The 14,016-nt window shown below is 47.6% G+C and overlaps 1 protein-coding gene and 1 long non-coding RNA gene across 6 annotated transcripts in view; both read left to right on the forward strand.

Annotated features, from left to right (window-relative positions):
- Positions 1 to 231: 231 nt before the first annotated feature.
- Positions 232 to 3,210, forward strand: LOC115608836. Its single transcript, XR_003991666.1, has 2 exons — positions 232 to 1,987; positions 2,113 to 3,210. It is a non-coding gene; the product is annotated as an uncharacterized LOC115608836 (long non-coding RNA).
- A 409-nt stretch (positions 3,211 to 3,619) lies between these two features.
- Positions 3,620 to 14,016, forward strand: part of CLASP1 (cytoplasmic linker associated protein 1) — a 180,693-nt gene continuing 170,296 nt past the window's right edge. For 4 of the 5 annotated variants that reach the window (XM_030488256.1, XM_030488257.1, XM_030488258.1 and 1 more), the window contains exon 1: positions 3,620 to 4,395. The gene's annotated coding sequence lies outside the window, so the exon portion shown is untranslated. Of the gene's footprint in view, positions 4,396 to 4,495; positions 4,609 to 14,016 lie in introns of those variants that run through there. The other variant, XM_030488255.1, reaches the window with a different exon arrangement.

A 14,016-nucleotide genomic window follows, 5' to 3' on the forward strand; every position in this document is an offset into this window, starting at 1 on the left:
ATGACTACAGAGAACAAGCACAGGAAGAGGCAAATCCATTTGAAAGGGTGTAAACGGGGAATTATGAGGGGAGAGGAAATGGGGCTGAAATGTTGCTTAATATAAACTTAAGTTTACAAGACAAAAATAGGGCTCCTGTTAGTTTGACCTGTAAATGTCTCTTTGCAGAGGCCTGAGGGCAAACAGGAAAAATGTGGTCTCTGATGCCAGTAGGAGACATAGTGCCTGTGCCTTGTTAAGACTAGAGATCTTCTAGGCTTGGCTCAGAAAGGGTGGAAAGCTGTTGCCAGCAGCCTGTTGTTGGTTTTGGGGGGTTTCAGCTCAGCCTCTGGTCACAAAACAAAGTACACCACAATTAACACTAATTGGTACCTTGATGTTTTGGCTGGGGAGAATGAACTCCCTGGAGGCAGTCACTCCAGGTCAGAGGAGGAAGCCCATGGGGATGTCGCATGGCTCACAGGACCTTCATGGCAATGGGAAATCTGGAATCAAACCCAGTTCACGCTGCATGAGGACTACCTGCTTTGTATGTGGTGTTTTTCCCTGGGTGGCCAAATTTCTTCAAGGAGTGAACGCATGCAGACATGCCCATGTGCACACGGTGAGCCTTGAAGCAATTTGCTCACTTCCCTTCAATCAAAACCTTCTGCTCTCGCATTTTCTTTTCTCTTTGGTGACTGAAGCGAAGCTTCATGCACCTTCACGTGGGAGCTAAGTGGGTCAGCGGGCTGCTTTGTTTGCGCAGCTCTCACGTGGAAAAAGCCCACTGCAAAATGCTGAGGCTTGGCAGGAAAGTGCCAATTAAAGATAGCGGTGCAGGAGCATATTGTCTGAGTCGAGAGTGCTTGAATCTGGGACTGTGACAACTGTCATGTGCAAAGGAAAGAATGAAGAATTCTCAAGCTCAATGTTGACCTGAAGTAGCTGGTGCTTTCCCTGTTTCAAGTGTTTGTTCTCACACAGGATGGACAAAGAGATTGTTCCCTGTTTCACAGGTAGGGTAAGTGAGGGGTAGAGGAGGTGAGTCCATGCCACAGTGGGATTGACGGCTCTCAGAAGGCAGGTACTCAGGCTTCATCCGTGCTGTGAACAGCCCATGCTCTTTATCTTTTTGCCAGCAGCACTCGGGCCTTCTCCTTAGCCTTGCACAAGTCTGTTCAGGTGATGTGTGCAGGAGATCTAAGTGCCAGGAGATGGCAAAGGGAGTGACATCAAGTTGAGTAAAGTTGTTCTCCCCCTTAGCCATGCAAGCAGTCATGAAGGAAACACAGCTAAGTCTGCATGGTGGTGTGTGCAACTAACTGTAGGGAAGCAATCCAGGGACTGCCAGGCTATGACGCTGCTATCCTCTGCTGTCCTGGGCAGCTACATCATCATCTTGTCATTCATATATGAATGCATTTCTCCTCGGAGCATTTGGCCCTCAGATTCCCAAGCAGACATTGTGCAAGAGGGCCCTGGGGAAGGGAGAAGAGCAGGTCACTCAGGTAGGGTTGGTGTTTCTGCTGAAAGAGAGCCTCTCTTCCTCCCAGTCCATCCCTCTGCTTCCCACTAGTTTTGTTTTATTCATCTGTTTTTGTCTGAAATACCAGGGTTGCCAAATGAAAGCTAGAATATCTATACATCACTTTATTGTAAAAAAAGCTTTCTGGCTTTACTTTGCCCTTTCTTGGAGCTTTCTGTGCCCTCAGTGATGTCTGTAAGCTGATCCCCTGTTTCCTCTTGCAAATGGACTGTGCTTTATTTTGCACATGTATAGGTACACACCTCCAGACCTTTTCAGCAAGAGAGAACAGTGTACTTTGCAGGTGGACTGATGAGAGAGATACGTGCTGCTTCCCCAGGAACAGTATCCTCGTGGGAGACAGATGTTCCTATCTCTCTGGTGCACTAGTCAGTCTGTGTTGGAGATCCACGTGCAAGGCAGGTAAGTAAATGCAGATCTTTCAGAAGTGAGAGCACAGTAAGAAGCACCTTTATTTATGTATGTTACTTATAAGGGTATTGCCAAATGTTTGCTGTTATACTAGTGGAGGTGAAGTCCTTGTCCAGCAGTCGTGTGTGATGGTAGCAGCTCCTCCAGCAGTTACTGCTCTTGTCTTCATTTAGAGAGTCCTTTCTGCACCCCAGGACTGGTTAGAAATGGCACCATCATTACCTAACAATGGCTTTGGAGAAGCTGAGATATCCATGCAGACTGCATTCCACATGGAAACTTTGATCTGGTTGCCCCTGGGGTACCTTGACCTGCCTTCAATGGTGGGCTTCCACTGAGAACTGTCACAGGCAGTGTATGCAGAGGTCTGCCATAGATGGTGCTAGAACTAATGCAGATTGATGTCCCTGTGAAAGCTGATGGACTGCACTGTATGACCAAGAGCCTCCGCTGAGGTGTTGCGAGACTTTTAAAAATAAAATATCCATGGAAAGGCAGTGTTTTGTTAAAGAAAGCAGGATGAACTAAGTGTGCAATATAGTGGGTGATACAGAGCAACACTATATACAGTAGCAATTAATTTTAAGAAACCTAAAGGGCAAGGATCAGAAGAGTGCCTTCACTGCCTACTTTTAAGTACTTAAAACCCAAGCCCATTGCATCTTTTGGTATTTCTTCATGAAGCTTTATACTCTTGGTGACCTTCAAGTCACCAGAAGTAAGAATCTATGAAAAAAAAGGGCAAATGATTATATCAGAAGGAAGTATTGAGAGATTTCCAAGGGCCTCTTTTTTTGTAACACTGAAGAGAATGAATTCACAGCAAATGTGTAATGCATGGTTACTGGTTTCTTACTAAAGCTAAATAATATTGCTTATCCTAATTCAACTAACTTAGGACTATTTGTTCCATTTTTATCTCATTTTCTTGCTCCAAATGGAATGTGACGGTATTTTAGGTAGCAGAGAGAGAACTATCTAGACTATCTGAGCAAACTTTTATTGTAATCCTAATAGATTCAGCTGAAGTGGGGTAACTGGTGCTTTATTAATGCACTGATGATCCTACTTAGTCATCAGCTGCTGTTGGGAGACTGCAAAACGAGAGAAGGGCGAATGACTGGCGTCCTGGTTGCAGAACTGCCCAGCTTGGGAGGGAGAGCACTCTGCACAGGGGCTGCCCCTCCTCTGAGCACACAGGGATAGTAATGTGGGGATGGGAAAGCCAGACCAGGTGGAGGTGAGCTGTAGTGTCTCTGCTGTGGGTAATACTTAGCCATTTAGGGCTCTCAGGAGGCCTCTGGGGCAAGAACCATGATAACTTCTTAAGCTGTTTTGTAATTGCCTGCTTTCAGTTTACACAAGGCTGGCATCCTTTTAAGCACTCATATCCCCAGCTTTCTCCTGACATCTGTGCAGCCTGTTCCGCTTTCTAGGTTCAACCTATGTGCATTCCTTCATGCAAAGGAGCAATTGGGTATTGCTCTGAAACCTGATGGTGGAAAAGAACAAATCAGCAAATTCAGTATTCTTTGGAGGAGGCTTGCCAAAGCCATTCCTGTGCCAAAACCATGACCCATGAAGAAGGGTGTTATTATTTCAAGAAGGTATGTCTGAAAAGGAACCATTTCTTCCACATTCAGTTCTTCCATATGAACAGTTTTAATGGCTCAGGCTTGTTGGAAACCGCAATGTTACATCACCTTATGAAGGTCAACGGCTTCCTGCAGCGCAGAGGATGGGCATGGCTGGGGGTGTCTGAGGTGAAATGGAGGTTCCCTACAGTCAACACGAGAAGCCATCACAAGCCTAGGGAAGAAGATGGCCAAACATGCCCTTAGTAAGGAGCCTGTGCACAGGGAGTTCGTTTCCTATTTTCACCTCAGTCATATAGTTAGGGGCGCTGCAACTATTCCATGGAAGAGAAAGATGCTTTTAAACGCAGCTTTTTAGCTAAGACTGCACAAACCAGTTTCCCTCAATAGGGAATCGTGAGGAGCAGGGGCTGTGCGCTGACACGCCGCTCCAGGCTTCTCTCCACGCGGCAACGCTCGGCCCCTGCGCTCTCCTTGCCCAGCATCAGGAATTCCTCTCGCAGCATTGAAGCTTCTTGCACGCTCCCACCAGTGCTGTGCTCCCTGAAGCCGCCCGCGGAGGCGAATGGAGCAGGGCGAGGTTTCGAGGCTTCCCTTGCCCGCCGCCCCTGGCGAGGCGCCACTCTGCCTTCCCGCACCGAACCGCGGCCGGGCCCGCGCCTCCCGCCGCGCCGCCACCAGCGTCGCCATGGCAACCGAGCCCGCCCGGAACGGCCGCCGAGGGCGTGCCGGCAAGGTGCCGCCCGGCGCATGCGCAGCGCGCCCGCTGACCTCACCGCCGCCGAGCTGGGGGGCTTCCCCCACCTACCATAGAGACCCGCGGGAGGCGCGTCCTCTCTAGCCTTCGCCTCACGCTCGATGGTGCGTGGTGGGGGGGAGGTGGCGGGTGCGCGCATGCGTGCTGCGGGCCCGGGAGGCTGCTGGAGGCGCAGGGCGGTGCCGCGCAGGCGCGCTGGCTCCCATTCTTCCCGTGGCAGCGGGGCGGGCGCAGCCATGCAGCGCAGCGGGCGCCGCCGCCGGCACTGAGCGCCGTCCGGCCCCCGCCCCGCCGCCTTCCCGCGCCGCCACCGGCAGGTAACGCCTGCGCCGGCACCGCGCCGCGCGGGGAGGGCCGCCGCGGGGCGGGGGGGAGAAGCGCGGCCCGGGGGCTTTGTGTGGTGCCGCCGCCGCCGCTGGGTGACGGCGAGCAGCGCGGTCCTGAGGGGGGCGGGGTGCGGTGGGCGCCGCCGGCGCCGTCCCGCCCGCGACACCGGGCAGGAGCGCAGCGCGGGGTCGCCCGGCGGTGCGGCTTGTTGGAGGGGAGGGTGAGCGGTCTGGCAGCGTAACGGCCGCGGCGGGAGCCGGGGGGTGCGGGGGCTGCCGGGGCCTAACGGCTGTCGCGGGGGCGCCCCTCTGCTTCCTCTCCCCTAAGGGCGGCCGGCCCTGCCTGCCTCCGGGTCAGCAGCGAAGCGGGCCCCTTGGCGGGCAGGGCTCAGGACCGCCGAGCAGCGGCCGTGCGGGGGGAGCAGCAGCTCTGCGGGGCCAGCCCTGCGGCGGTGCTCGGCCCACAGGGCAGAGGCCTCCGGCGAGGGTCTCCGCTAAGCACAAGCCCTTGCTTAGGGAAGGGAGGCGGAATGCAGCCGCCTTGCGCTCACTCGGCAGTGGGGGATTGTGGCAACGCCTGGAGGCTGCTGTATTTTTAAAACCATCTTGTGATTTGGGTGGATTCAGCTCTTGCATTTGGCCCTTTTGTGCACGTGTCGTGCTTTACTTCGTTTATTTCTATCAAAATTCTGAATGCGGGTGCTGTGAGGACTCGGAGCTTGTGCCCGTATAAGAGAGAGGTGGATTCATCCTTAAACAAATCCTGCAAAAATGCTTCAGGGAGGTGCTACATCTGAGTAAAGAGAATGTAGTTATTTGTCAGTGTGTTCATACGGGCCTGTGTGGGCTATGAAGAGGGTGTTTTCAATGCATGCATCTCCAGATATCTGCGGGGGAGGGAAAAGCTGCCCCCTTCCCCACCCCCCTTCCAGCCTCTTGAGAAAGGGATGGTAAACTGAGGCAAGGTGACAAGCTCAAAGGTGTAGGGGGAGCCTGTGATGGAGTAGAGCAGAGGTTTCCCAGGTGTGAGGGTTGTTCTGACCAGTAGATCTCCCTGTCTCTTGCAGACTTACTTCATAAGTCAATGTTTAGCAAAGAAGCATGTGCTCAGCCACTGTTGGTAGGGCAGAGAAGTGGTCTCCACCCCAATGCTTGTGCCAGCATCTCAGGCAAATCCATTGGAGTCCATTTTGCTGCTCAGTAGTGCAGACCATTTCTCTGCATCTTTTGAGCAGTTGTATCTCTGTTGCATGCTCCTCTTGATGCTGCCTGGGTGCTGTTGAAGACAAACCGAAGTATTGTCGCTTGATACCTGATGACACAAATCCACCATTTAGATTAGTAGTTCTCAAATAAGATCTTGCAAATGCAAGTGTTTGCTTCTGTGTGGGATTCTGAACTGGATTTAAAAGGGGTTTGCAGCTGAATATGTCTGAGAAGTTCCAATAGCGGTGAGCTTTTGTTAGATCAAAGGAGTACACCAAATGCGGGATGGAACCACAGTACTACCATGTTCAGGGTTTTCCTTATCATGGCAGCGTAGCTCTCTGTGTGGAACAAGTCTTTGTGCTGCAGTCCTGGGTTTGGCAAAGTTCAGCTTTTGCTTGTTTTCTCTGTCGAACCCTGTCAGCAGGACTGAAGCCTGGAAGGTATGAGAAGGACAAGGTAATGACTAACCGTGTCACCATGGGTGATCCTCTCTCTATTTCACATTCACACTTGCTACATTAAAAAAAAAAATGTTGCCAGTGTAAATGGAATTTTTTTTCACACTGATGCCAGCAACATTCCTGTGAGGTCCTTGAAATTGATCAGACATCTTCAGAAGTTTGTTTAAAGAAGAAAAATGCCATGAAGTTAAGCACTTTGGCCTTGCTTCACTTGTCTGATAATGTACAGTGCTAAACGTGAGCAGCAGCATGCTTGTGAGATGGAGATGTTTCTCGAGTTCATGTGACGATCCCTAGAGGGACAGTTGCAGAGAGAGCCAGTGATGGAATGAGCTAGTTCTCCCGTCATCTTTCAAGTTCTGTAGGGATCTTAAATCTGAGCTACAACTTAAGCATTAGGAAAACCAGATATTTAAACAGTAAAACTCGAACTGAAATGATTTATCTGTGTCTCGCGTGTGTTGGTGAATCCTTCCCTAGCCATTGGGCAATTTGGTCAGGGCTTTTGGTTGAGCTGGCAGCAAAATTGGCCATTTCTGTAATGATTTACGACATGAGGAGTTGGATCTTGCCCTCAACAAAACCTCTGTGTTAGGGGCAGGTCATGCTGTGTTATAAGAAGTGTGAAAGATGCTGGACGTGGTGGATCCATTCAGATGGGTAAAGTGTTGACCCTTCCATTTCAACATACATGCAGATTTTTGTGAGAGTAATGTGGCTTTGAAGCTTGTGGATTGCCATTACAGGTCCCCTTCTGGCCTCAGATGACTTTGGATCAGGCTCATGTGTCATCCTGAGTCTCTCATTATCTCAGGCCTTGCCTAGACTAGGGCTGGAAATCTTGTTGTGTGGCTCTGGATGGGGCTTGCTGGTGTTGACTTCTCGGCTGGCAGTTGTAATTGAAGCTTCCTTCTGGATTCTGACAGCGCCAGTGCACCTTCCAACAGCACTTGCCAGTGCATGGAGAATAATGCTGGCAAGTATAGAAAGGTCTCTTAGCTGAGTGGATAAAATAGAGTGGTTTTATCTATTAATTTCTTCAGACTGTGCCTTTAGTAAATTGTAAGCAGTCTGGCTGTGAGGAAAAGGGGTTTGCTTCCTTCCTTGATGAAGGATCCTGTGCAGAACAGTCTTAGTTTTACCCTGCTGTTTAATGGCATACGCTTCATGCTGTTCTTTGCTCAGATTCTTCATTTTCATCAACCTGTACAGTGTTGAAGTTTGCATTGTGTGTTTCTTGAAGCTCCCTCAGCCCTTCGGGTATTGTCTACTGGACCAACTTGTTATCGGTCGTCAAAGTTGTTTGAAAGCCTGATGTGAGCTAGTTAAGAGCTTTGCACAGCAGGATACCAGAGCTAAACACACAAGTTCCTTGGCATTCTGCACTGCACTAGTGTCTGGTTCTGTCATAAACCTGAGAGATCACTTTCTTCTCTCTTTGGCAGCACTAGCATTCTTGCATGCACACAAAAAAACCCAATTCACCCCAAAAAACCCTAAACAACCAAAATCCAAATGACCTGGATGGTGGTGTAACTGTTCCAGTTACAGGAGGGCAACAAAGGGGTTTTGTGGTCTGGGAGGCTGTGGGTGTTCTCCAAGAGATTTGGTCTCAATTCATGCTCGCTGTTTGAGTTTATCTGGTTTCCTGTTCTGTCGCTTAATCAAATCTGTGCATGCTTTGCTCTGCAAGAAGGGAGATGCCCATTTTGCATCTAGAAGCAGTTTGCCAAGTAGGAGCAGGAACATTCATTGTTAGAAAAGCGTCATTATCGTTATTGTATTGGAAGTGAGTGTGCAAATTTAGAAATCTCTAATTTGTTTCTCCCGCCAGCAAAATAACAGGATAAACAGTCTAACCAGGCCAGTCCCTGGTGCACCATTTCCATGTTCCAGATTTAAGCTGGCACCCTGTCTTTACACTTTGCTTGTGGATGCTTTAGATTCCAAGGTAATTCAGAAAGTCAAGCTGAGCCAACAGTGATCTGCTGGGGCAAAGATCTGATCAAAATTAAGTCAGATTCTGACTTGTGTTTCAGAGAGATGCTGGGCAGGAGGGAAGAATCCCAGGTTATGTCACTCTGCCTGTTACCTTACAGATGATTTCTTAGCCCAGCAGTCTCTTAACTGCCACTAGAGTTCAGCCCAATTCATGATATTGTCAGACAAGCCCCCTTTCTGCTCTTTGTTGTCCAGTGCTCTCTCCACCCACTGTTTTATAAGTCTTAAGTGTAGTGGTGGCTTTTTACAATCTCTTGCTGCCTGTGTTGGGGGATTTTTTTTTCTTGGCCATCTGCTTATGTGCTGTTGCAAAGGCTAGGCTGAATGGAATCTGCTTATGCCTGAGCGTAGTAGCCCTCCTTCCCTCACTGGAGCTGAACTAGTCCTAGGTGCTGGTTTCTGCTGACACCAGTCAGCAGTTGCGTTCCAGCTGCTGCTGGGAGTTCTCCTGTCCTTGGCTAACAGTTTGCATGTGGGCTGACAGTCCTAGAGAACAGGGGTAAGCAAAGAGCCTCGTTTTGTCATGAAGACAAGTTTGCGTTTAGAGTCATGAGAGAAGAGATGGACATTAGCTGGGAAGCCTGAAGAGAGATCAAAAAAATGCTTTTTCCAAACCTGTTGACTTGCAAGCTGCTGCTGCTGCATCCCACAGCTAGTTTGTTACAGGCTTCTACCAGAGTTCCTGTCTGGTTCAGTTTTGGGCATCTGATTGGTTTTCAGATCAGCAGCATCTTGGCATGACTTGTCGGAAGTATGTGTGTAAGTTATTGTCTTAGCATTGGAGATGGGTTTTGTCGGTGGTTATAGTATCTGCTAGGCTGCCTGAGGTTGTTCTGTGAGTGAACTTACTTGAGGTGTAGACTGCATGGAGTGTTTTTTCCTCTTCTTTACTGCTACACCACACTTTTTGTTAGGATTGTCTAAAATAGACATGTATGTTTTGAGAAAACGATGTAGCATGCAGAGGGAAGAAATCTTACTGAAAGGCAACTAGTTGGACACTCAGTGTCCGTTGTACCTGAGGTATGGTCTGGTGGATTATTTTTCTATTCCAGTCATTTTACTACCAGCACTTGTCTCTTATTCCTTCTACTTCCTTCCAGGGTAGTTCTGGCTTGGACTTGTACACAAAAACTTACCTGCTTTCTCTGTGTCATTAGCCAGTTATACATCAGTAGGGATAATGAGGTCCTGGAAGCTTGGTTGAGTACAGAATTTATATCAAACCCACTGATCTCTTTAAAACTAGATTATCCTGATCTTGTACCAGATGTGGTGGTATGGGTTTTTTCTTTCCCCAAGGTATTATCTCGCCTTCAGTTCCCACTGCCACTGGACACTTGCTTTGCAGTGGCTCTGGGAAAGGCACTGAATTTCTACCCTATTCTTTGTTGTAAATTAGATGTTTTTGGTATTCTCACACCTTTTTTGACTGACATACATTATAAGGTACTTATCTTCAGGAATGGCTAAATTAGTGATCTAGATGACAAGATTCAGATGTATGCTGTGAAGCCACTCATTCTGCTAGCAGTCTGGCGAGTGATGGGCCACCCTGCTCTAATTCTCAGTAATGATCGACTTCCAAACCTCACTAAGCATTACCCGTATGAAGCTACAGCTGAAAGTCTCATCTTTTTCTTCCTACATTTTTCTGGATGATCCAGTGTTGCTGCTGGATTGTGTAGGAGAGTGGTTAGGATGTGACTCTGGAGAATTCTGTCCTACGCTCGTGGTTGGAGTAGGAAGGGAGGTGGACACCACCTCCGTTCTTCTGGGATGGATCACCACATCTCGGGGAACTTTGTGCACCCTTGTCTCTTGACACCTTGCAGGGCAGAGCTGGAAGTCAGGGAGAGCCAGTGCTGTATGGTTTGTTAGCCAGGGCCCCACAGGTGTCAGAGGTGGAGTCTGCAGGCTCTAAGATAAGGTTAGCTCTCTAGAGTGAGGGAGAGTGGAGATATTTTTGTACACACAAACCCACAACTTAGGTACTATTCACAAAGGATAGTTTGTTGTGTTTCCCTTGCCCCAGTCCAGTAGGCCTTAATAAATTGCTCATAGTGTGATACCTTGGAACCATAAACTGAGATGCCTACAAGGGGGATTCATAGAGCAGCTCCTAACATGGTAGGATTTTGATCTGTCTCAGCATTCAAACAGTTAAAAAGGAAGGAGACCTTGAAAGCTCATTCTAGACTTGTCCTTGGTTTCAGACAAAGTTAAAGCCAAACTAATTTCAGAGAGGGGTTTTATTAGGAAAACAAAGGATGTTGAAGCTCATCTCATTTTCTGCCCTGCTCTTGAAGGGTTGCTTCCTCTCTGCAAAGTGGTTCCATTAGTGTAGGGTATGGGGGTCACACTGAGGTGACTTGCAAGTTGTCTTGATTTGCTGCAGCTTCGTTACTGTGGAGATTTTTTGAAGACTGATGCCTTGCTGAAGTCAGTAGCTCTGTATGAGGGGTTCAGTTACCGAGGCAGCAGTGTAAAACTTTAGTGAGGCATAAGAATTCCTGTTATCTGAAGCTTATCTCTCATCTTACCCAGGGTAGGGTATTGCAACTTTTGCACCTAGCACCTGTGCTAGAAGGATTATGTGTGCGCTAGAAAGCCGTAGTTAGCTTAAGCCCTGGAAATCTTTCAGCCGCCTTCATTTTAGAAGTCTGCCTCAGTTTTCCTTATGGCAGCGAAGTTGTGCCCTGGTGTAGGTTGGTTACTGTCTGTATTTTAAACATCAACTCCTTAATAGACTCCAAGCAAGTTTGAAGAACAGCTAATATTTAGCAGAGTCCTAGCAAGCCTTCAGCCGGATGTAGTTCTCCTGAGTGTGAACTGCCAGCAACCGTAGGGAGTTCTACAAGCTCTTCCCCTAGTGTGGCTGGTGTGCTGGGGGAGAAGCAAGAAACCCTCCGTTTGAGACCTGATAACATTTCCAGCAAGGAAGCCACATCCGCAGGGGCAGTGCTTTGCTTATTACCAAGGTTGTAGTGGTGAGTACTAGCAGTGTGGCGGCTACTCTGAAGGCAGTTAAAGTTGCTCTATAGGGGATGTGGAAGGAGTCTCTGCATGAAGTCATAGGTACTTAGTATGTTGAGATAAGCATGGGGCTCTCCCACCAGCTAATTAGAAAAGCATGAGTTTTCAGGCTGGAAATTTGAGATACCATCTTTGGATTAGGGGATGCTGAACTACAAGGCAACACTAATTACTGATTTAAAATAATCACAGTGATTGTGCAATATTCCCAGGCGCTAAAGAAACATTGTTGCCTGCTTATGGAGACAGGTGAAGAAAAGGCAGATCCCCCTCAGTTTTTGGGTGGGTTTTTCCTGCAAACTGCCTTTCGCTCCTGAAAAAGGTTGCGTTCTTCAAGTAGGACATGATGTTTTACTTGCCACCTCATTCTCTCAGAGGGTTTGAACAACTGAGAATACTTTGAGCTTGGAGACTCAGTACAGCTGCTTTATCCAGTGCTACTTGCACATCTAGGGAAGAATAGGTTTGATTGAGTGCTTAAGTAAGTGTCATACTTTGTAAAGGCCTGTTACAAAAATCCCCTCTGGGCAGGGAATAGCTGTAGCAGTTGAAGCAAAAATAGATGAGAAGGAGTGGACAGAGGGCTGAGAGTTTCCACCCTTCATGCAGAGTTGCAGTTTGATACTGCCTTGTGGACGAGATCTCCAGTCTTTGAAGGGTTTGATTTCTAGGTGCTGTTCTCATTGCTCTGAATTTCCTGGCCAAGGAGGCTTGGTTGGCAAACTCAGTAGTTAAGTATTTACACTGCCCACCTTCCAGTAGTGGTGAACTACTGCAGGTTTGATCCCTGTTAGTTTTTATTCCTGAAAAATTGCTGCATTTGGCTAGGGTGAAGATCCGAAGGAGGAGAGGAGTTGTGGGAAGTCAAGGTTCAAGGAAATGTCTGTGTAAAGTACCTTGATCTAATTTTAAACCAAAGTTTGTATGCAGTTAGGTCCTGAGACTTGTGAAGCAGGAGGCTTGTTGGCACAAACATGTTACTGTGTTATTTCTACAACTGCTGGGCTACAGCTAACCATGTACACAAAAAACCCCCCACCCCAAACCCAAAAGACACCAAAGTAGTGTTGTAATGTTTACAGGTTAAGCTTTACTATCTGGAAGTAGGTAAAGATACCTTCAGGGAGGTGTCAAGAAAGGCCTGGTTGTTGAGCAGCACCGCGTCTTGCCTACAGTGATCATGAGTGGCAGTAATATTTTGACTGTCTGTAAGCTTGTGTCTTGAGTTAGCTGGGTTAGAGTAGTTGACTGGAGAGGTTGTGGGCTGCACTGGTTTGTTGACATATGAAGATGACCGTGAAATGTGACAAAGATGATAACTCAACCCGATGATGAGAGCAGAAGAGAGTGGAGTGTAATTTTAATAGTCGAATAGCTGTGTTGAAAGAGCTCCCAAATATAGACAAGTGCTCAGGAGAGTAGTATTGCATTCTTTCCATGCTTCAGGTTTCCTTCCTCACTGCAAGAGGAGGAAGATTTAAAATTTCCTATAAAGTTATCCTAAGATAAAGTCTTACTTGAGAATTGCAAGTAATGCAGTTTGATTTAGTCGGGGGTCACTAGGGTTCTAAATACTGAAAAAAAGTTCATTGGCTTATGTACTCAGTTTAATGTTGCCACAGCATCTCGGGTAGCAAGTATTTCCTTATTGCTATTTAGATTGACTTATTCTACGTGCTGAGCTGGTTGCTTTGCTGTGAATTGTACCAGCTTTTATACAGTGGTAGTACAGTTACAGTGGTAGTATCTGGGCTGAGTAACTTCGGGCTGTTCAGTCTTTGTCCACTTTCTCCTTTAAATTCATCATTTTGAGCTCCAGGCTGGCACTGAATTTAAGCCTCTCTGTGGCTTTCTGCTGGATAGCTCTTGATGGAAAATTGAGGTGTTACTCGCAGAGGCTTTGTCTAAGCATGTAATTTTAATGGTTTATTAGTGGAAGAGGGAACTTTATTTCTGCAGTGACAGAGTTGGGGTGGTGGGGAGAATAGATTTTTCTCTTGGATTATCTTGTCTGCATGTTGATGTAGACGTAGCCTAGCCTGTCTCCCTGAGTGCAAGCCACAAGCCTAGTAGGAGGATTGGAGAAACCCCCTGCTTTGGAGCCTATATTCACAATCCTTATCAAAACTTGGAGAAGCTCCAGACACCAGGACCTGTGCCACTGAGTTGTTAGCTTTGACTTCTGCATGACTGTGCTTCTATGGGAAGAGGTTATACTAAAAATCTCAATCCTAAATTGTTTGTATCTATTAACATTTGCTGCCCCAAAACTATGGCATTTAAATTCTGCAGGAACGGAAGTGGACTACTGGAGCCGAGACTGTGGCTTTGTGTTTTCCAAAGCTTATTAAAGATGTGGGGAGCATCTGCCCAGTTGATCCCAAACTTGATGGGATATAGCAGCCATATGCTTCATTGCTTGGGAGGTTCATTTTTTTTTGTCAGCTTGGGTCTTGGTTTTCCCAGGTGGTGTTTTTTCCACTTCCTCCTATGAGTTGTCAGACTTCCTAAAGTGTGGAAAAGCTTTTTTTCTTTTTTTTTTTTTTTTTTCCTTTTTTAAGCTGAAAACGTGCAACTTAACCACCTGTTGGCTGGTAGCTGCAAGCCAGCTCGACCCCTTCCCTCTTAGCTTACTATTACTGTTTTCCCCAGGATTCAAAGATATTTCTGGCGCTCCTCCCCTGTATGCGTT

The sequence above is a fragment of the Strigops habroptila genome, chromosome 5 (assembly GCF_004027225.2).
Source record: "Strigops habroptila isolate Jane chromosome 5, bStrHab1.2.pri, whole genome shotgun sequence".
Lineage (NCBI taxonomy): Eukaryota > Metazoa > Chordata > Aves > Psittaciformes > Psittacidae > Strigops > Strigops habroptila.